At 40.8% G+C, this 22,752-nt stretch overlaps 2 pseudogenes; both read left to right on the forward strand.

Moving 5' to 3' along the window:
• LOC134316986 (NLR family CARD domain-containing protein 3-like) overlaps window positions 1-22,752 on the forward strand; it is a 95,111-nt pseudogene that overhangs the window by 63,854 nt on the left and 8,505 nt on the right.
• LOC134318114 (NLR family CARD domain-containing protein 3-like) lies at window positions 19,092-22,481 on the forward strand (annotated as a pseudogene).

A 22,752-nucleotide genomic window follows, 5' to 3' on the forward strand; every position in this document is an offset into this window, starting at 1 on the left:
GGGTGCCATCTGGCCAGCGCCTCTGTATAAAGGTAGGGTCGTCCCTCAGTTTGGTGGAAGCTCACCTTGCCAGAGACCTTTGTCCTGATCAGCTGAGCTCCTGTCAAAAGTGTATAGGAAGATAAGCAGTCCCATTTTCAGATTTTTTTTTTTTTGCTCAAGTAAAACAATGTGTGTGAGTAATGAGTAAGTAAAAGTGTAAGTGAATGAGTGAGTGAATATGTGAGTGAGAAAGTGAGTAAATGTGTGGGTAAATAAGTTGCTCTTTGTGTTTTAGTGGATGGTCCAGACCTTCTGAGACCCTGATCAGGCTGTAGTGGTTACTAATGATAAAGGAATAAATACTGGAGTATAAATACATACTGGATAAATACTGGATTCTTCCTGATGGATTGATTTTGCTGGATGTCGCTCACTGTCCACTTTATTCTCAGCTCTGGAACTTCTGAGCATTTTATCCATTCTGTAAACACAATGTGCTGGGGTGGCTACGGTGAGGGCTGGATAGGAAGCTTTTATGTTTGTCTGTTGTATGAATGTCTGTGTGTATGAATGAGTGTCTGTCTCAAACCACTGAGTGAACTGCCATGGGCAGCTCACTCGCGGCCCCGACGCTTTCCTCCCTACTCGCCGGCGCCACAATACATTTATTTAATCAAAATATCATCACATTTTCAAATGAAATGAATATTCACGATTTTCAATACAGCAATCTTTAATTTACCTTCAGAGTCTTGTTTTTGTACATTATCATATATTTATAATATTTTACATGAATGTTAGTGATATAAAGCTCATCTTTCGTTTTTTTAAATAAGAACCCAAAAGATATTTAGATTAAATGACCCGTTTCTGAAATGTTTTGGCTGGAACTGATTCTGTAGGTGTGGATGTTTGTGTCTGTGTGTAACCTGTTCTACCTGAAACTCCACTCTACCTGTTTGTTCCTGAAAGTGAAAGTATTTGGAGCGTTGACACCTTCACACGGAGCATTAAAATAATTCACGTCTTTTATTTCTACCTGAGAGAAAATGTAAAATATTCCACTGATCACTACAGGTGAGATTTATTTCTTACAGTAAACGATCTTTAATCTAAAACTAAGAGAAATAATGAAAAGCTTCTCAGTATCAGAGCAGAACTCATTCCGTCTTTAGTACAGTCAGTTTCTTCTCTACATTTTACTTTTAATCATCATTAAGCTTTTTATTTTAGTACAATTACATTATTACACTAGCAATATACCTCATGCATCATTACAGTTACCAGTTATTCATTTTATGTTAATCACAAGAAAGACTCTGTTCTATTTTTACTTTTCTGTTTGCTTTTGTTTTGTTTTGTACTGTTAATTATTTGTTGTATTATGCTACTGGGGCTTTAATTTCCTTCGGGATCAATAAAGTATCTATCTATCTATCTATCTATCTATCTATCTATCTATCTATCTATCTATCTATCTATCTATCTATCTATCTATCTATCTATCTATCTATCTATCTATCTATCTATCTATCTATCTATCTATCTATTACTGAATGTGTTTATATGTAGTTTTTGTAAATGAATTACTTTTGATCAGGGGTGCAGGCCAGACACAGCCGGGCAAAACTCTCGATGAAGCCCGCCAAATGAAGTGCTGATGCATTTTTAAATAAATGATGCTGTCACTTTAAATTCACCGGGTAATTCCATGAACTTGCGACTGAAAAGTAAATTATGTAAATACAAGTTACTTCAGCGGTACCATGTTTGTCCAAACCAAGTATGAGTAAAAAAAAGTTCTCGAGCATAGGAAATTTAACCCTGAATGGACATACAAGTATTTTTTTTATTAAACATGGTGTTTTCTCATGTCTGCTGTGCTTGCGACCACATTAATCAGTTGGTGTCAGAAAGACGCTGCAGTATCTCCCACTGACCAAGACATTTCTTCCAAGTACAGTGGGGCCAAAAAGTATTTAGTCAGCCACTGATTGCGTAGGTTCTCCTACTTAGAAAGATGAGAGAGGTCTGTAATTTTTATCATAGGTACACTTCAACTATGAGAGACAAAGTGAGAAAAAAAATCCAGGAAATTTTTTTTGTTATTAACTTTTTATTAAGACACATGTCACATAATACACACATGCACATTTACAAATACAATTTCTTCCAAATAAAAGGAACGGAGAGAGAAGGGTCCCAATAAGAAGGTATAAGAAGAAAAAAAAAGTGCATAATCATGAAATATCACAAATGGCAGAAAAAGCATAATAAATACATACATACCTATATATACACATACAGTACATACATATACACATACATACATATACATATATATATATATACATATATACACATACATACATTCACTCACATACATAGAAAGAAAAAAAACAAGGAAGGTCAGGAAACTCCCCCCAGAATATAGTCACTCAAAGATTTCCAATGTGATTCCAAAGAGGGGACCATATTTGCCAAAATTCTTTAGTTTTCCGGTGCAAGTCAAAAGTTAATTTCTTAAGAGGGAGAAAAGATGCTATCTGAGAGAGCCATAAATTTACTGATACATTTTTTTGCAATGAAGACTAAGAGGGTGAAGATCTGTTTTGCATTGTTGTCAAATATAGCTTCTAGTTGACTATAAAGCAGGTATAATTTAGGGCACAATGTGAACTGTATGTTAAGAATTTCCTGTATAGCTATATGTACCTTTTCCCAATAAATTTTAATTCCATCACAGGTCCAAAAAGAGTGAAAAAAAGTGCCTTTGTGAGATCGACACTTAAAACATAAATCAGATCTTTCTGGAAATATCCTATGTAGACGCACTGGAGTAAGATAGAACCTGTTAATAAACTTAAAATTAAGCTCAAGGATCAAGGAGGGTTTATTGTCATTCACATCACATGTGGTACATGAGGTGGAACGAAATTATGACCCAAGGTCCCAGTTACACCCAATAAAATATCTAATATATACAATACAAAAGAATAATCATAGTATGAAAAATATTTACAAATATAAAAAGTAGAAGTAAATGTAGCAATGTAAAAAGGTAGAAATGTAAAAATGTAGAAATGTAAAAATGTAGAAATGTAGCAGCAACATGAACAATAAGAGTGCATTTAACTTATAAGCATGGGTAGTAGAACTGAGTAGCAGCATAATAAGTGACCAAGTGCAAGGTGCAAAGACAGTGTCTTATTGTGCGTAAATGTAAGGTGTCCAAGTGTACTCTGAAAGTGTCAGTGCAGAGTGTTTGGCGAGGTGGAGTTTGAGAGTCTTACAGCTTCGGGAATGAAGCTGTTTCTCAGTCTTGTTGTTCTACACTTAATGCTCCGCAGCCTCCTGCCTGAGGGGAGCGGGACAAAAAGTGAGTGTGCTGGGTGAGTGGGGTCCTTCATGATGCAGGTGGCCCTTTTCCTGCATCTGGAGGTGTAGATGTCGGTGGTGGTGGGGAGGCTGACTCCGACCGTCCTCTGTGCCGCCTTCACCACTCTCTGCAGAGCTTTCCTGTCTGCAGCAGAGCAGCTTCCATGCCACACGTTGATGCTGGAGCACAGGACGCTCTCCACCACACATCTGTAGAAGGAGGTGAGGACTGAGCTCCCGAGTCCGGCTCGCCTCAGCCGCCTGAGGAAGTAGAGCCGCTGATGTGCCTTCTTGACCAGACAGGAAGTGTTGTTGCTCCAGGTGAGGTTGTTACTCAGGTGCACACCTAAGTACCTGTAGCTGGAGACCACTTCCACCTCAGATCCTCCGACGTGCAGGGGGGGAGGTGGGCGTGTCTGCTCCTTCTGAAGTCCACGATCATCTCCTTCGTCTTCTTCATGTTGATGCAGAGGTTGTTCTTTCTGCACCAGTCCTCCAGGTGTTCCACCTCCTGTCTGTAGTTGGATTCATCATTGTTTGTGATGTTTCCAACCACTGCTGTGTCGTCCGCAAACTTCACAATATGACAGCCCGGATGGAGAGGTGAGCAGTCATATGTGAGCAGTGTGAACAGGAGGGGGCTCAACACGCAGCCCTGAGGGGAGCCAGTGCTGAGGATAGTGGTGGAGGAGGAGATGTCATGGATCTTCACCGACTGCGGCCTGTTGGTCAGGAAGTCCAAGACCCAGTTGCAAAGGGAAATGCTCAGTCCAAGTGAGAAGAGTTTGTTTGTTAGGGTCTGGGGAATCATGGTGTTGAAAGCAGATGTAAAGTCCACAAAGAGCAAACGGACATAAGAATCCTTCTGCTCCAGGTGGGTGAGTGCAGTGTGGACCACAGAAGAAATGGCATCTTCTGTGGAGCGGTTCTGTCTGTATGCGTACTGGTGTGGGTCCACAGTGATGTCGATGGTGGCTTTGATGTGGGTCATAACCAGTCTTTCAAAGCACTTAGTAACTATCGGCGTGAGGGCTATTGGCCGGTAGTCATTCAGACCAGTCACTGTGGAACTCTTGGGGACCGGGATGATGGTGGCGGTCTTCAGGCAGGTGGGAACAGCTGCTTGGATGAGGGAGACGTTGTAAATGTCCGCCAGGACCTCGCAGAGCTGATCCGCACATTCCTTTAGCACCCGCCCGGGAATGTTGTCCGGGCCAGCAGCTTTCCGTGGGTTGATCTTTTTAAGAGTCTTCCTCACTTCTGCTGGTGTAACGCTGAGGGGCTTTTCTCCAGGTGGGGGGGTGAGTCTGGTGCTGGGGGGGGGGGGGGGGTGTCAGGGTCCTCAAAGCGGGCGTAGAATTTGTTGAGGGCTTCTGGCAGGGACGGGTCTTTGGGGCATTGTGCATCACTGGATTTGTAGTCTGTGATGCACTTAATGCCCTTCCACATGCTCTGTGGATCCTGGGAGGAGAAGTGTCCCTGGATTTTCTGAGCATATGCAGCTTTTGCTCTTTTTACCCCTGCAGTCAGCTCTCTTCTAGCCCTCCTTAGCTCTTGTGAGTCACCAGACCTGAAGGCAGCATCCCTGGCTTTCAGCAGAGCACGCACCTCTGCATTCAGCCAGGGTTTCTGGTTCGGGTAGCAAGTCACAGTCTTGGTGGTGGTGACATCCTCCACACACTTGCTGATGTACCCCAGAACAGAAGATGTGTAGTCCTCCAGATCCAGCTCCCCCTCACACTCAGCAGCCTCCCTGAAGATCTGCCAGTCTGTGCAGCCAAAGCAGTCCTGCAGCACCGCGTCGCCGTCGCTGGGCCACACAGTGATGGTCTTCTGTGTGGGTTTGGAGCGTCGCAGCGGGGGGTGGTATGCAGGGACCATCAGGATGGAGATGTGGTCAGAGAGCCCGAGGTGGGGGCGGGGGACGGCTCTGTATGCATCTCTTATGTTGGTGTAAACACGGTCGAGTGTGTTTTTTCCCCGTGTTGGAATGTTCACATGCTGGAAAAACCTCGGCAATGTGTCCGTCAGTTTTACGTGGTTAAAGTCCCCCGCTACCACGTAAAACGCCGCCGGATGCTTGTTCTGGAGCGAGCTGATGTTGTCATGGAGCTCCTCCAGCGCGTTGTTAGCATTAGCATCTGGTGCTATGTAAACAGCGGTGACGAACGCAGCCGTAAACTCCCGAGGCAGATAGTGTGGCCGACACTTTACAGTCAGTTGTTCTGTCGCCTCAGAGCAGTGGCTGTTTACCAACACGCAGTTTGTGCACCAACCTTTGTTTATGTAGACACATAAACCGCCACCCCGTGCTTTTCCGGACAGCTGATTGCGATCCGCTCGGAAGAGCTGCCGGCCGGCAAGCTGAAAGGCTGAGTCCGGCATGTTGTTGTTTAGCCAGGTTTCCGTGAGACAAATCACAGCGCAGTTCCTCATCTCATCAGAAACACTCATCCTCAGCCGCAGAAGGTCCAGCTTGTTATCCAGAGAGCGGACGTTAGACAGGAACAGAGATGGAATCGGGGGTCGGTTAGCATTAGCCTTTAGCCTGGCTAATACACCGCCGCGCTTCCCCCTCTTCTGACCCCGCTCGCACCGCCTCCTCTTGCCCTTTGTCCGCTGCGCTCTGCTCCCCCACGCCGGTGTCCGGAGGAGTTGTTGTCTGCCGAGCGCAGCTCGAAGATTATTGTCCATAGTTGCTGCCTTTGTGGCCAAACTGTCCTTTATCTTATAAAGTTCAGTTCGGCTATAACTCACACACTTGAGATGCGTGGAGTTAGTGTTAGAAACGACGAAAAAGTTACTAAAAACTGGGTTTTCGCTGGGAGCGTGAGAAGCCGCTGCACTACTGCGCGCCGCCATCTTATTTCTCATGTATATTTATTGAAGTACACTTAGGGTACAAATTAGAACAAATAGAGCTCCAGACCTCTTCGTCTATAACCTCCTCCAGGTCCCTTTCCCAGATGCCTTTAAGGTTTACAAAAGAAGAATGACACTTATCAGATAGCATGACATAAAACCTAGAGATCAGACCTCTCAGGTCATGTTGCTTGGATATAAAACACTCAATCTCTGTCACATCAGCTCTCAAGGTCCTGTCATCCAACTGAGCTTTAATAAAGTGTCTAAATTGAAGATTTGAAAAAATCTGTCTTTGGTAAATTATACTTATTCGAAAGGTCCAAAAATGACATCAAAACACCCTCTGAAAATAAACAAGAAATCTGTGATATACCACGTCTACTCCAACTGGAGGGTTGAATGCCACTGGAGAGAGCTGGGAAAGGCCTTTTGGTACCTTTAGAAATTTTTTAATCTCTTTCCATGCACGCAATGTATTAAATATAACAAAGCTCTCCGAGGCATTCTTTTATTTATTTGTATTTTGAATGAATGGTAAGAACTGTATAGGTAAAGGGTAGCAGGCACTAGTTTCCATAAGAACCCATAATGAATTTGTCCTGTTAGAACACCAACTAACTATATTTTTCATCTGGGCTGACCAATAGTAAAGTTGTACATTTGGCATGCCTGCTCCTCCTTTCTCCTTAGGTTTCTCCTTAGGTTTCATTAAATTAGACAATTTAAATCTTGGTTTCCTGCCGTTCCAAATGAACCTTGAAAACTGCCTGTTCAGGTCTTTAAAAAATGAGCTAGATAAATAACAGGGAAGACATTGAAATAGATAGAGTAAACGTGGTAAAATATTCATTCTCAGGGTATTTATTTTACCAAAAAAAGAGATAGGGAGAGAGCACCAGTTGACCAGTTCAGCCTTTAATTTATTCACAAGAGGCATATAATTTTTAGAGTAAAGGTCATTAAGGTCCGGAGTCAAAAAAATGCCTAAATAATTAAAACCAGATGTAACTAAATTAAACGGAAAATTCTGCAACATAGGGGAAGTAGTAGGTATGTTAAATGCTATTGCCATAGATTTAGATAAATTAATCTTATAACCGGATAAAGTACTATATTGGGAAATGCTTTGTAATAGTGCAGGAAGAGATGAATTCGGATTAGTTATATAAAACAATACATCGTCAGCATAGAGAGAGAATTTATGTTCTTCATGTCCCACCCTAATACCCGAAACCTTCAAATTTGATCTAATCATTTCAGCCAGGGGTTCAATTACCAACGAAAAAAGGAGGGGGGGGGGGGGGGGGGGGCAGCCCTGTCTAGTCCCACGTGCAACTCGTATTACTTGTGATATAAATCCATTAGAGGAAATTGTGGCTTGGGGATCCGAATAGAGATGTTTGACCAGTTTAATAAAATAAGGACCTAAATTAAACTTTTCGAGTACAGCAAGAGAAAGTTCCATTCGACACGGTCAAAGGCCTTTTCAGCATCCAAAGAAACAATAAAAGAGGGCTTTTTGTGTTTATGAACAAAATCTACCATATTTAAGAGCCTGCGTATATTGTCTGAGCCATAACGATTTTTCACAAATCCTGTTTGATCGGGATTAATCAGTCTAGGTAAGACAACCTCCAGTCTACGAGCAAGAACTTTAGCAACAATTTTGTAGTCTGTGTTTAATAAGCTTATGGGCCTATAAGATGCACAGCTCTGAGGGTCTTTACCTTTTTTTAAAAGTAAACAGATTGAGGCCGTTTTCCAAGTTGCAGGTATTAGACCATCACCCAACAGGTCCTGGAGTGCAGGAATTAAAATCGGCTGAAGCTCTGGCCAAAACGTCCTATAAAATTCAGGTGGATAACCATCTGAACCAGGAGCTTTATGAATCAGGAGCTTTAACCTGTTTTTCCAAAATGAATGGTAGGTGCTTGTTAATCAGTATAGCTACACCCCTTTTTTTAGGATTCCCATTGTATGATGCAAAATGAACCTGTCCGACCCAGTCTCTCTTTAGTTTCAAATGTTCAATTTCAGATAAATGCGTTTCCTGAAGCAAAGCAACTGATGCTCTCTCCCTCTTAAGAAAGGTCAAAATTTTCTTCCTTTTAATGATGTGCCCTAACCCCTTCACGTTCCAAGTAATACACTTAAAAGAACTGTTCATATTTATAAATAGTTATTCTAAGAAGTATTGTGCAAATGCGAACTGTTAACATTGTGACACGTGCCAACATTTTAAAGTTTAAACACACAAAACAACAACAAGCCCACCCCACACCCCCCTGCCCTATCCCCAAACGAAAGGGCACAACAAATGAGACCAGGTCACCAGACCCAAGTTGAGCTACGCAAAAAGCAAACATATTTGAAAATAACAGAAATAAGAACCCTGTAAAGATAATAATAAAAAGAAAAGAATGGCATATGCTCCGTGCCACTCCAGCTATTACAATCGAATATATTAAACAGCTCTTCCCTTTTTTAGTAGTCAAAAAAAGAAAAAAAAAAAAATTTTTTTAAGAAAACAAAGGGAAAGCTGAGCGCAGAAATTAACTACCTCCTGTAATGATCAAGATGACATGTCTGTTTTAAACCGGCTGCTTATCATTCTCTATGCCATCCAGAAAGTCTTTCGCAGCCGCGGGGGTCGAAAACAGGTGGACTCTCTCCTTGTAAACGCACCGCAGCTTAGCCGGATAAGCGAATCCACGGAACATCTGCCGGTTTGAAAAAGCTTTTCTCATCTCGCTAAATTCTCGTCGCCTTCTCATGATCTCCGCCGAGAGGTCTTGGTACAATCGTAGTCGACAACCATTATGAATTACATCCCATTTCCTCATCGCAGCACGGAGAAGAGCCTCCTTGTCTGGGCATCGGAGAAATCTCACTAGAATACTGCGTGGGGGACCGTTCTCAACAGGTGCTGGTGCGAGCGATCTGTGTGCTCGCTCAATATCAAACTTAGTGTCCGGTGGAAAATCTAGCCACTTAAAGATTTAAAAGGAAGCATTAAAGATAAAAATTTGACTAGGGGTTCGGATCCTTCTGCGTTTTCAGAGAGGCCGATTATTTTAACATTTTTCCGCCGACCCCTATTCTCTTAATCGTCAAGCTTGGCTTGTAGCTGTTAAAGACTCTTTTCCACAGAACTCAGCTTATTAGCGTGTGCACCTGTGGAGTCCTCTGTAGCGGAGATCCTATTTTCCGCCTGGGATAAGCGAGATTCATTTGAGGACACTTTCTTCGACAAGTCCGCCAAACAAGTTTGTAGCGAGGAAAGAGAGGATGCCATAGTGTCCAAACGTCCGTCAATCACATCCAAACGGCTGTCAATAGACCCCAATCGTGCACCGACTGCTCGAATTTCAATCAAAACCGCTTCAGCCTGTGATAGCGGTGATGGCGTTGTTTCTTCTTGCTCGGCAGCCTTCTTTTTCGTACTTCTCTGGGGTCGAGAGGACGTGAACAATGGAAAATCTCGCGTCTCCTGACCCTCAGACATCTTAAATGTTTCTTGAAATCAGAAATGAATATTAAAAATAGTTATAACAGAGGTAGAACCAAAAATAAAAAATAACCGGAGCGGAGCACGAGTTCAAGCAGCCATTTCGTAGCGGGTCATGTGACACCCCCCACATTGTAGGATTTTTAAAGAATTTTTTTTGTAAATTATGGTGGAAAATAAGTATTTGGTCAATAACAAAAGTTCAACTCAATACTTTGTAACATAACCTTTGTTGGCAATGACAGAGGTGAAACGTTTCCTGTAAGTCTTCACCAGGTTTGCACACACTGTAGCTGGTATTTTGGCCCATTCCTCCATGCAGATCTCCTCTAGAGCAGTGATGTTTTGGGGCTGTCGCTGGGCAACACGGACTACACAAATTTTCTATGGGGTTGAGGTCTGGAGACTGGCTAGGCCACTCCAGGACCTTGAAATGCTTTTTACGGAGCCACTCCTTCGTTGCCCGAGCGGTGTGTTTGGGATCATTGTCATGCTGGAAGACCCAGCCACGTTCCATCTTCAATGCTCTCACTGATGGAAGGAGGTTTTGGCTTAAAATCTCACGATACATGGCCCCGTTCATTCTTCCCTTAACACGGATCAGTCGTCCTGTCCCCTTTGCAGAAAAACAGCCCCAAAGCATGATGTTTCCACCCCCATGCTTCACAGTAGGTATGGTGTTCTTGGGATGCAACTCAGCATTCTTCTTCCTTCAAACACAACGAGTTGAGTTTTTACCAAAAAGTTCCATTTTGGTTTCATCTGACCACATGATATTTTCCCAGTCCTCTTCTGGATCATCCATATGCTCTCTGGCAAACTTCAGACGGGCCTGGACATGTACTGGCTTAAGCAGGGGGACACGCCTGAAACTGCAGGATTTGAGTCCCTCTCGGCGTAGTGTGTTACTGATGGTAGCCTTTGTTACTTTGGTCCCAGCTCTCTGCAGGTCATTCATCAGGTCCCTCAGTGTAGTTCTGGGATTTTTGCTCACCGTTCTCATGAGATCTTGACCCCAAGGGAGATTACCAATGGTCTTGTATGTCTTCCATTTTCTTACAATTGCTCCCACAGTTGATTTATTCACACCAACCTGCTTGCCTATTGTAGATTCACTCTTCCCAGCCTGGTGCAGGTCTACAATTTTCTTCCTGGTGTCCTTCGACAGCTCTTTGGTCTTGGCCATGGTTGAGTTTAGAGTCTGACTGTTTGAAGCTGTGGACAGGTGTCTTTTATACAGATAACGAGGTCAAACAGGTGCCATTAATACAGGTAAAGAGTGGAGGACAGAAGAGCTTCTTAAAGAAGAAGTTACAGGTCTGTGAGAGCCAGAAATGTTGCTTGTTTGTTGCTTGACCAAATACTTATTTTCCACCATATTTACAAATAAATTCTTTAAAAATCCTACAATGTGATTTCCTGGATTTTTTTTTTTCTCATTTTGTCTCTCATAGATGAAGTGTACCTATGATGAAAATTACAGACCTCTCTCATCTTTCTAAGTAGGAGAACTTGCACAATCAGTGGCTGACTAAATACTTTTTGACCCCACTGTACCTGATTTTATGTAACTGTATTTAGTGCTGGGCAATTTTCACGATCAATTCGGTTAATTCGAATGAACGTTTTCACCCGATGTTAGAAATGTGACCAACATGTCACGAGGCAGAAACTGACCAGACGCTCGTGGAATATAAATCAAGGAAAATTTAATAATAACAAAAGGGCAAAAACAGTGTATAAAATCAGGCAGAGTCCAAACCAGAGGATAAACAGACAGGCAGCAAACGGAAGACAACAAGTGTCATACACGGTAATGGTTAGATTCAGAAATAAGGACCGCAAACACGATCGGCAAAACTTCACAACGAGACTTAAACAGAAGAGTTTAAATTGTAGTCCATATTGTTAGACGCAGAATGTGCCACCTCCATCTACCCCCCAGTCACAAGAGGACAAAATCAAAGCTGAGCTGAGTGATTACTTAATGTCCTGCAGTGTAGATACTGATACAGACTCATTTATATGGTGGAAACAGTAAACAGGCTCGTGTTCCTTTTAAAAAACCTGTAAAGAACTATTTATGGTTTTGCACTTTTCTTATGCTGCACATTATTTAAAGTGAGTTGTTTGTGAGCTATTTATATAAAGAATATAGCTAATTAAGATGTCTATTTTGTTTAAATTATTGTTAATGACTTATATTGTTATTGTTAAAAAATTCGAGTTGCTTGAAAGGACAATTATAGGTGGTGCTGTTACTATTTTTGCATTTCTGCAGTCTTTTAAATTAACATTTTTCAATTGCATTATACAAAAACAAAAAAAATCGCAATTGTAATCGAGAATCGATAATACATTTCAAAATAATCGAGATTTTTTTTTTCCAATATCACCCAGCCCTAATTGTATTACGAATTAATGTGGACAGGTCTGTAAAAACAATATTTGTGGCCCTCTGGTTAAGGTGTTTATGTGAAATCGGCCCTTGGTAAAAAGAAGCTGTGCACCCCTGATAAAGAGCATTAGCTGGAGTAACTAGATAAAGTCATTCAGCAGGGCTGTTTATGCTCATGATTAATAATAGTTCAGTTTGATTCTATTTTCTTCTTTTACTATAAATGTAGCTATAAACGTTTGTAAATCTTCACTTACCCACAATGCACTTCTTCTGTTTGTTTAAGATTATGAAATAAAATAATTCAGTGATTGTACATTTGAACTGTTGAAATACAGAATGATTTTATAGTTTGTATTTGAACTTCAATGTTTGTAGTAAATTGATTTGAATAAGTAATAATCTTATAACTGATCTAGATTTTATTTATTACATTTTTATCTTTATTAATTATAAAATTTCCCTGGATAATACATTGTTGATTTGTTTATTCAGTAAATATTCAGGTTGTGACAGAAATAAATATTAATGTGAAGTTAAAACTGCATCTTTATTCAGAACTACAGAATCTGGATGTTCATGACCAGTGATCTTCTCAAATAATCAACTAATGTTTAATAATGGAGCTTCACCAAGATGAAAGTTCCACACCGCTCCAGCAGAGGTGAGATACCATCTTCTGGGTTCTTTTCTAACTTCTGGATAAGTCGTCAATGCACTCTTGAATGAATGTTGGTAGTTTAGCTACTTCAGGATTCACCACAGTTCCCAGTGTTCCCAGTCCCAGAGCATCAGGAACAGTTTTTTAACTTTTTACTTTTGTTACTTTTTCATCTATTCCTACATTTCTTTTGATCTCAGCACAGTGTTGCTGCTTGTTGAGATCTTTAAGCTACGTCATGTTGCTGTAAAGGTTTTAAGTGTTTAGAATCACAGTGCTGCAGTAATCCAGCCTGAGTGTGTCGAGTCTAATTAAACCCAATCAGTAATTAACTTTAGTTCATTAGTTAATTCACTAACTAAGGGGGTATTTACTTCTTCATAGTGTTTTATACATATTTTTTTACAAAAATAAAATAATATTTTAAAACATATTTGTGGTTACACAGGGTGTCTTTGTTTATACTTTTTAATCTAAAACATTTGGAACAAATTTGCAGTAATGAAAATATCAGGAGGGGGCAAATACTTTTTTCACGGCCCAATAATACATAAAAATGTACTAAATAAATAATTCAGTTCATTTAAATTCTTACTGTCTCTCAGACTTATTGTACTGTGTTTTATTTATCAGTCCTATCTCAGTACAGAAATCAGATTCTCCAGGACCCAGCTGTATCTCCATGAAGTGTGATAGATCTGTAAAACACCCTCCACAGTTTAGAGATGGAGATTCATCATTTGGACCCAGGTAAGAGCTTCTCACAGTTCAGTATATAATGTGTAGAATTTTTGTGTGTATTGTTTTTGTAATTTATTATATATGTTTATATTGTTAGTCCAATCTCAGTACAGAGATCAGATTCTCCAGTACTCAGCTGTATCTCCATGAAGAGTGACAGATCTATGGATCAACCTTTGAAGTTTAGAGATGAAGTTCCATTATCTGGACCCAGGTAAAGCCATAATAATAAGATAATAACAATAAAACAACAGATTAAATTTAAAACATTATTTTTTGTTCTCAACACACACACACACACACACACACACACACGAACTTCGCAGACTGCAGTTTAATGTAACACGGGTTTGAAGTTGAAGTTCAGATTGTACTTTAAGTAAAGGGTGTCAGAAACCTAAATGCTTTCTTGCCCAGTTCAGTTTGTACATTGGGAACGACAGATTGCAGAGTACCGAAAGATCTGATATCATAACTTCCATGTTTCCTTCTTAAGAGACAATACAAATAGGAAGGAGTGATACACAGAATGATGTTGTAAATGAACAAATACCAATGATTGAGGCGTCTGACACATAAGGACGTCCAATTAACTTTAAAATAAAGTACACAATGATGAATAAGGAAACTACAGTTAGTGATGGATCTCAGTGCCCCGTGGTACACACTATCCAGCATGCAAAGACAATGAGCGGAAGCATTCATATACACCACATCACCCTAGTCAATAACAGGTAAAAAGTGTCCACCAGTTTCTGTTTCACACAAAGAGAAAAGCAAAACTTAAAAGACAAGTGTTCGTCAATTAAAATTCCCAGATATTTAAAAGTGAATACCAGTTCTATTTGTTGACAATTTCATGTTATTTTTTTTTCTGACAGTGCTGATCTCACAGTGTTTGATGTTGTGAAGAACGTATATTTAGTTTTGTCTACATTTAAAACAAGTTGCAGATGACAAAGCTCTTCTTGTACTCTATCAAACACAAGTTGTAAATACTGAAAGGCCTCGGCAGGAGTGGGTGCTGCTCAGTATATAACGGGGTCATCAGCATAAAAATGAAAAGTTGAGTTTGGAATTATTCTGACCAAGATTATTTATGTAGATGGTGAATAATGAGGGGCCCAGCAGAGATCCTTGAGGGACGCCCTTTTGTATTTGTAAAACCTCTGAAGAAGAACCCTCTATCTGAACAGCTTGGGTTCTGTTTAAAAAATAATTTGTAAACCACCTAACTGCATGTCATCAGGTGAATTATGTGATCAACAGTATCAAAGGCCTATGAAAAATCAATAAATAAGGGCAGGCAGCATTGTGTCTTATCAAGAGCTTCAGTTATATCATTTATGACCTTCAAGGCAGCAGTGACAGTACTGTTATTCTTGCTAAATCTTGACTGAAATGGTGACAGAATAGAGTTGGTAGCCAGATATTCTTTTACCTCCTCACTGACAAAAGTCTCAAGCACCTTGGTCAGGACAGGGAGTTTAGAGATCAGTCTGTAATTATATAAAATACTTGGATCACCTCATTTTTGGAGGGAAATTACAAGGGCAGATTTCCAGTCCAAAGGGATTACATTAGAAGTCAGAATCAAACTCCACATTATCATCACTGTAAATGTCAGGGTCAAGTTTAAAAATATGACACAGTGGCCCAGCTATAATTTTAGCTGCCAGCTTTAGGAAGAGCGGCTGCAGGTAATCTGAGCCATCTTGTTTTTTAGGATTAAGATCTTTTAGAACCCTCATGACCTCTGATGTGATAAAGGGAATGAAGTTAAAACATGAGAATTCTTTCAGAAATAAGTGATACATCAGTAGAATTGTCAGGCTTGTATTGAAAAGCAGAAGAAATGAAGTGATTATTAAAATAATTGAGCATTTATTTTCTGTTACTTACTCTGAGACCATCAACAAGTATACTAATAGGAAGATTGACGGAATTAAAGCAAGCTGACAAAAATTTGATGTCTTCCAGAACTTCTTTGGATTTTTGAGGCTTTATATTGTTGTGGAACAATTCAATTCTGATTTTGCTTTCTAATGTATTTCTCAATTGTTTGAACTTCACCCAGTCTGCTTCTAATCCTGATTTGCATGCTCTAGCCCAAGCAGCATTACACTCATGCATTACATCTGACAGCTTCGTAGTAAACCACGGATTATCACGTCTTTTAACTCAAAGTTTTCAGAGAGGAGCATGTTTATTCACTAAACTCAAAAAGGTTTTGTGGAAATAACTCCAGGCCAGTTCAACATCATTGAAAAGAGCAATTCTATCCCAGTTAAAAAGATACAAGTCATGCAAGAAAGCTTGCACTTAAAATAATTTCATATTATGTTTTCTGACAAAACAAGGCTTATTTTTAGGAATCCTTGTGTCTCGTACTGCTGCAATCACACAATGATCACTCATATCTGTAGGGAAAACACCTGATGCACCTAATTTAAAAGGCATATTAGTTAAAATCAAATCGATAAAAGTAGACTTTTGAAGGCATTTAGGATTTGGTCTTGTAGGTAAGTTAATTAATTGTACAAGATTTACACTCTGCTTTCAATGGGTCAGACACAGGTGAAAGCCAGTCACAATTCAAATCACTGATCAGCACTACTTCGTTATTACTAGAAGTGGATGGAGACATATAACACCCCACTAACATAATGATGTTATACAATAATCAGTGTGATATACGTTATCTTTGTCATGCACAGATTGTTTAAGCCAGGTTTTAGATAGGACTAAAATATCAGCATTTGTTGAGTCTATCCAGATCTTTATCATACCCAGTTTAGAGAGTAAACTCAGAACATTGATATAAATAATGCCAAGACCAGATCTAGCTTTAAAATCTGCAGGTGTAAAACATTGTGCAGGAGCGTCAGGGCCTAGATTAGTTTCAAAAGTCTTCAATCTGGAAAAGTGTGCTCACAACAGGGGGAGCTGTAGTAATATTGAAATGCTCTCTCAAAACAAGGAAACAATAAGAATGAATATACTCTACACTTGTATGCAGCCATTTTGTTTTGTTCACAGTCACAAAAATCCTCAGTTGAGGTAAAGGTAAAGTTAATTTGTATCTGCCACTGAAATGAAATTTTGAATTATCAGAGCTTTTAGACTGCATCTTAAAGCAGCAAAGAAGCTTTTAAGATACCACTGAAACCACACAAAAGTATAAAAAAAACAATGCAATGATCTGTGACATAGTGAAGAAGGAACTTTTAGTTTTACCACTTTTGACGATGTGTGAATAACCTGAAGATTTGATTGGTGCAGATTAGAAGAGGCATGGTCGTTTCCTGTCTGTTTGTACCTGGATTGCCTCTGTCTTTAACCCCTGTGAGATCAATAAAAATGATCTGGTTTCTGTTTTTATTTATCTCACAGGGGTTAAAGACAGAGACACATTTGTCTTAGATTTTCAATATTTCCTACAACTGCTCTTTTTACTTAAATAATTACATGATGCATTTTTTTATTTATCTTTGTTTTAATGTAACTTTTATGCCTATTTCTTAGCACTTGGTAATTTCAATGAACACATACACAATGTGCAAAACAAACCCAGAGTGAATAACAAATACTACCACTCTTATTAAATCTACCAGGTGTACTTTTGGCAATTAGAACAATATTAACAATTATAAACTCCAAACAGCAAACTAAATTGGAAGGAGAGGTTGCCAGCACTTCACTTCCACAAGGTGTCTTTACCACACCTGTCCCTAACTACACCATCTAAGTCCTTTAGACGTAACCATCACAGATTCAGTCTCTCTGGATGTTTGATGACTCTACCATGCCTGGTGGTATACAGTTTCTTTGACTGTGTCTGGCCTGGATCTGGAGTCCTTGTATGTGTCTGAGACGGTTCTGGAGTAGGCTGTGACTCTTTTACAGTGGGTGACTCTAGAGGATCTGTCCAAGGTTCATCACACACCATGTTGCGTGTAGCGTTGGCCATTGCTGTGCTCGATCGAAGATGTTGACTATTTCGTCTGAGCAACTTTCCAGCACTTTCAACAATGTATGAGCGTGGGGCACTGTGTGGTTTCACTACAACACCTGGAGACCATTTATGAAAGCCTGGATATGGAGCTATTCTGACCTCATCTCCTCTCTGTAGGGAAGCTCTTGGGCCTGCTGCCTGCTTACAGTCATAGTAGAATTTCTGTGTAAACTTGCTTTTGTCCAGCAGACGCTTGACTTTGGATGGATCATAGGCTGTAGGCATTAGTAGTGCTCTGGCTGTTGGCAATTTATTGCGAGGCCTTCTGCCCATTAGCAGTTGAGCTGGTGAGAGACCTACCGGCTCAAGAGGAGTTGTCCGGTAGTCAAGCAGTGCGAGATGTTTGTCCGGTGATTTATTCCACAGCTTTTTGACTGTCTGTACAGCACGTTCTGCTTCACCATTTGAGTGCGGAGTATGTGGTGAGGAGGTATTATGCACGATTCCATATGCACTGCAGAACTGTTTAAATTCCTCACAAGCATATTGTGGACCGTTGTCCGTCCTCAAAGTGTTTGGTATGCCGTGTCTACCGAATTGAGTCTTTAGAGCCTCTATAATGGTGCGGCTGCGCATGTCCTTAAGCTCGTCTACTTCTACAAACTTTGAGTAGTAGTCCACTAGCAAAATGTAGTTCTTGCCCTCAAACTCAAATAGGTCAGAAGCAACTTTTTCAAATGGCAACTCTGGTGTAATTGTCGGCTTAAGTGGTAGTTTGGGCAACCTGTTCTGAAATTCGGCACACTTGGAACAATTTCGAATTATTGTTTCAATATCAGCACTCATACCTGGCCAATACAACACCTCACGGGCACGCTGTTTGCTCTTTACCATTCCTAGGTGCATCTGATGTATGAGCTCTAACATGCGATTTCGCATTGAGGGTGGTACTACAATACGTAGTCCTTTGTACACTATGCCATCCGACATGGCTAACTGACTTCTGGAGTCCCAATATGGTTGAACTGAATTCGGAACGTCTGGCCAACCTTGCTGAATTGTTTGTTGTAGAGTACTCAGCTCTTCCTTTGTGCACTTTTGTAGCTCTGTGTACTTTTGTTCATTGGAAATAAAACTGAGTATCGAAACACACTCTAACTCATTTAATTCTGGTGTGCACTGTGTGAGTTGTGCTCTCGACAGAGTGTCAGGCAATTCCATGTCCTTCCCTCTCCTGTACTTGACTGTAATGTCATACCACTGCAGTCGCAGACGCATTCGCTGGATGCGCATAGGAGTTGAAAGCAGCGTTTTTTTGAAAATGTCTTCAAGTGGCTTATGATCATTACAGACTGTAACATATTTACCCAGTATGTAGTGGTGAAACTTAGTACAAGCATGGACAATAGAGAGCATTTCCTTCTCTATCTGTGCGTATCTAGACTCTGTGTCTGTTAGTGACCTGGACGAGAACGCGATGGGCTGGTCATTTTGCAAGAGCACAGCACCAAGACCAAAACTGCTTGCGTCACAGAAAATTTCCGCTGGCTGTGATGGATCATAAAACTTCAGCACTGGTGGTCTAGAGCACAGGGTCTTTAGCATGTCGAAAGCTTTTTCTTGTGCTGGTTGCCACGTAAATTCTACGTCATTTCTCAGCAACTGCCGCAGCGGGCCGCTCACCTCACTGAGATTCGGAATGAACTTTGACAAGTAAGTCACGAAGCCCAGAAAGCGACGAACTGCATCTTTATCAGTTGGAGGTGGCATGCACTGCACTGCTTCAATCTGCTGTTATAAGATGTCCCACATATGTCCCACAGGGCCAGTGATAGCTCAGTGGTTAAAGTACTGGACTAGTAAACAGAAGGTTGCCGGTTGAAGCCCCGCCACCACCAAGTTGCCACTGTTGGGTCCCTGAGCAAGGCCCTTAACTCTCAATTGCTCATTGTGTAAGTCGCTTTGGATAAAAGCGTCTGCTAAATGCTGAAAATGTAAATGTAAATATGGTACTGACGACTGACGAATGTGGCACTTGCTAAAATTAAGCTTTAGATTGTAGCTTGTGGCTCTCTCAACCACTTGACGAAGAATTTTGTCATGCTGCTCCACTGTTGGTGCTGCTATTAGGATGTCATCCATAATTCCTGTTGCACCCTCAATGCCTTCCAGCATTGTATCCATGATGTGTTGAAAAATTTCTGGAGCACATTTTACTCCAAATGGTAGTCTTAACCACCTAAATCTTCCAATAGGAGTGTTAAATGTTGTTAGATAAGTTGATGCTTCATCTAGTTCTATTTGGAGAAATCCTGACTTAGCATCTAGGACTGAAAAGATTTTTGCACTTGGGATGGTGGAGACCACTTCTTCTATAGTGCGCATAGGATAATGCTCCCTTTTGATGACCTTATTTAAGTCACTTGGGTCTATGCAAATCCTGACACTTCCATTGCGCACGACTGCTACCATCGAACTGACCCACTCAGTTGGCTGATCCACCTTGGTGATGTAGCCGTTCTCTGCCATCTCGTTAAGTTTTTGAACTATTTTTGCTTTAAGTGCAGCTGGTTGGCGACGTACAGGATGAACTACTCCTTTGGCATCTGGATCAATTTTAATCGTGTACTTGCCTGGCAGTGTTCCAGTAGTCTTCGCCAGCTCCGGAAAATCATCCAGTCCTACTGGTACCATTTGAGCTGATGAGCTTGTATTATTACAAACTGTCTTGCCTTTTTCTGTGACTTTCTGTAATGCATCAATACGAACGATTAGGCCTAAAGCCTCTGCTGTATTGCCACTTAGCACATTCTCTTGTGCTATGTTCACAACTTCAAATTCAGCAACTGTTTCACGGTCCTTGTATCGAACCTTGAGTTCCACTGCCCCCACTGGTTTGAGCCTGTGATTAGAATACGTGCGGAGCACTTTGGACGAATGCTTTAACTCACCAGTGTGCATTAGAAGCTGGTAATGGCTTAAAGTTAGTGTATTACACTTTGCACCAGTATCTATCATGAATTTTACTTCTTTTGATAGAATTTTAACATCAACTGTCCATTTGTCTTTTACTGCTGCCACTTCATTTGTTTGTGTCACGTTTATGTCCAGAATATCATCATTGGCTGGAGAACATTCTACTGTTTCTACACCCAGCGTGCTGACTGAACGTTTACGACAAACTGCTGCCCAGTGATTTGGCTTTTTACAGTATGAACATACTGAGCCTTTAGCAGGACATTTTCCTTGACTCCACTTGTGTTGTGGGTGCTTTCCACACTTTTGGCAATTTTTTTGCTTATTTGTTGAAAGCCCACTCTTAAATGTGGTTTGTGGCTGTTTCTGCGCATATGCATGTTTATTAAATATGTGCTTCAGTTTTGTAGTAACTGTGCATACCTGTGCATCTTCCTCCCTGACAATCTTCATCTGTTTTTGTGACATTTCAAACTGCTGAGGGATTTCTACTGTTAGGTCTTCACTTTTATCTAACAGCCTTTCTTGCACACGCTGTTCCCTGACTCCTGCTATAATGGCATCTACAAGCATGTCATCTGGGTCAGTATACTCACAATCCATGAGTAGAAGCCGCAAATCCTTTACGAAGTGGTCAAAACTCTCACTTGCACTTTGTTTTCTCAGCTTGAACCGATGTCTGGCTATTCTCTTGTTTTTTCGCGGTCTTATGTAGTTTGCGAACTTGTCGAGCACCTTAAATGGGTCTTCTTTTCCTCCGTCTCCCCATTCGAGCGTTTTATATATTTCTCTGCCTTGCTCACCAATCCATGTGCCAAGCCAACCTGCTCGCTGTTTAGCCGATAATTCAGAAAGCGGACCGTCAAATACGAACGTCACATGGCTTCGAAACCTTTCGAACTCCTGATATAAATCGGCTGAATCCCAGTCTATTTTTGGGTGCTCGAATTGTGGAGAAGACATAGTTCCTTAGGGTTCTGTTCTTGACAGACTTCTGACACCATGTAAAATCATAGACACGGTAAACAGGATAATGGAACAACAACGTGCTTTATTCCTATTCTGTTTTTACATACACTTCTCATGCTACTCTGTTTTGGTACGGAAGCCTTACTGCGACATACAACGAAACGCGTTGTGTAATTACAATACATTACAATTCTCTCCTGTGTTCCTCTACACATTGATTAGATTAAAAATGAAAACTCTGTATGTATTGTTCTCACTTAAATCACAGGTCTGATTCCACCTCTGCTGGAACTGAAGTCCAGAAGAAGCTCAAATTAAATCTGATAAAGAAGTTTAAGTGTGTAAATGAAGTGATCACAAAGCAGGGAAACCCAACACTTCTGAATGAGATCTACACCGAGCTCTATATCACAGAGGGAGAAAGTGGAAAAGTCAATAATGAACATGAGGTGAGGCAGATCGAGGCAGCATCCAGGAGAGCAGCAACAGAGGACACGCCCATCAAATGCAACAACATCTTTAAACCTTTATCAGACCAAGATGAACCAATCAGGACTGTCCTGACTAAGGGTGTCGCTGGCATCGGAAAAACCGTCTCTGTACAGAAGTTCATTCTGGATTGGGCTGAAGGGAAAGAAAATCAGGATGTCCACCTCATATTTCCACTTCCTTTCAGAGAGCTGAATTTAAAGAAGAACCACAAACTGAGTCTGATGGATCTCCTTCATTTTTATTTTCAGGAGATAAAAGAAACAGACATTTCCATCTTGTACAAAGTTCTGTTTATTTTTGATGGGTTGGATGAGTGTCGTTTACCTCTAGATCTCCAGAACTCAGTAGGATTGAGTGATGTAAATGAATCTGCATCAGTTCATGAGCTGCTGGTGAACCTGATCAAAGGGAATCTGCTTCCTTCTGCTCTGATCTGGATCACCTCCCGTCCAGCAGCAGCTGATCAGATCCCCTCTGAGTGTATCGATCGAGTGACGGAGGTACGAGGATTCAGTGATCCACAGAAGGAGGAGTACTTCAGGAAGAGGGTCAGTGATCAGAGTCTGGCCAGTAGAATCATCTCACACCTGAAGTCATTAAGAAGCCTCTACATCATGTGTCACATTCCGGTCTTTTGCTGGATTACAGCTACAGTTCTAGAGAGAATGTTTGGTGAAGTAGAGAGTGGAGAGATCCCCAAAACTCTGACTCAAATGTACACCCACTTCCTCATCATTCAGACCAACGTCATCAGAAAAAAGTACATGAAGAATCAGGAGGGAGAAGGAGAAATGATCCTCAAACTGGGAAAACTGGCTTTTGAGCAG

Source organism: Trichomycterus rosablanca, chromosome 1, assembly GCF_030014385.1.
Source record: "Trichomycterus rosablanca isolate fTriRos1 chromosome 1, fTriRos1.hap1, whole genome shotgun sequence".
Classification (NCBI taxonomy): domain Eukaryota; kingdom Metazoa; phylum Chordata; class Actinopteri; order Siluriformes; family Trichomycteridae; genus Trichomycterus; species Trichomycterus rosablanca.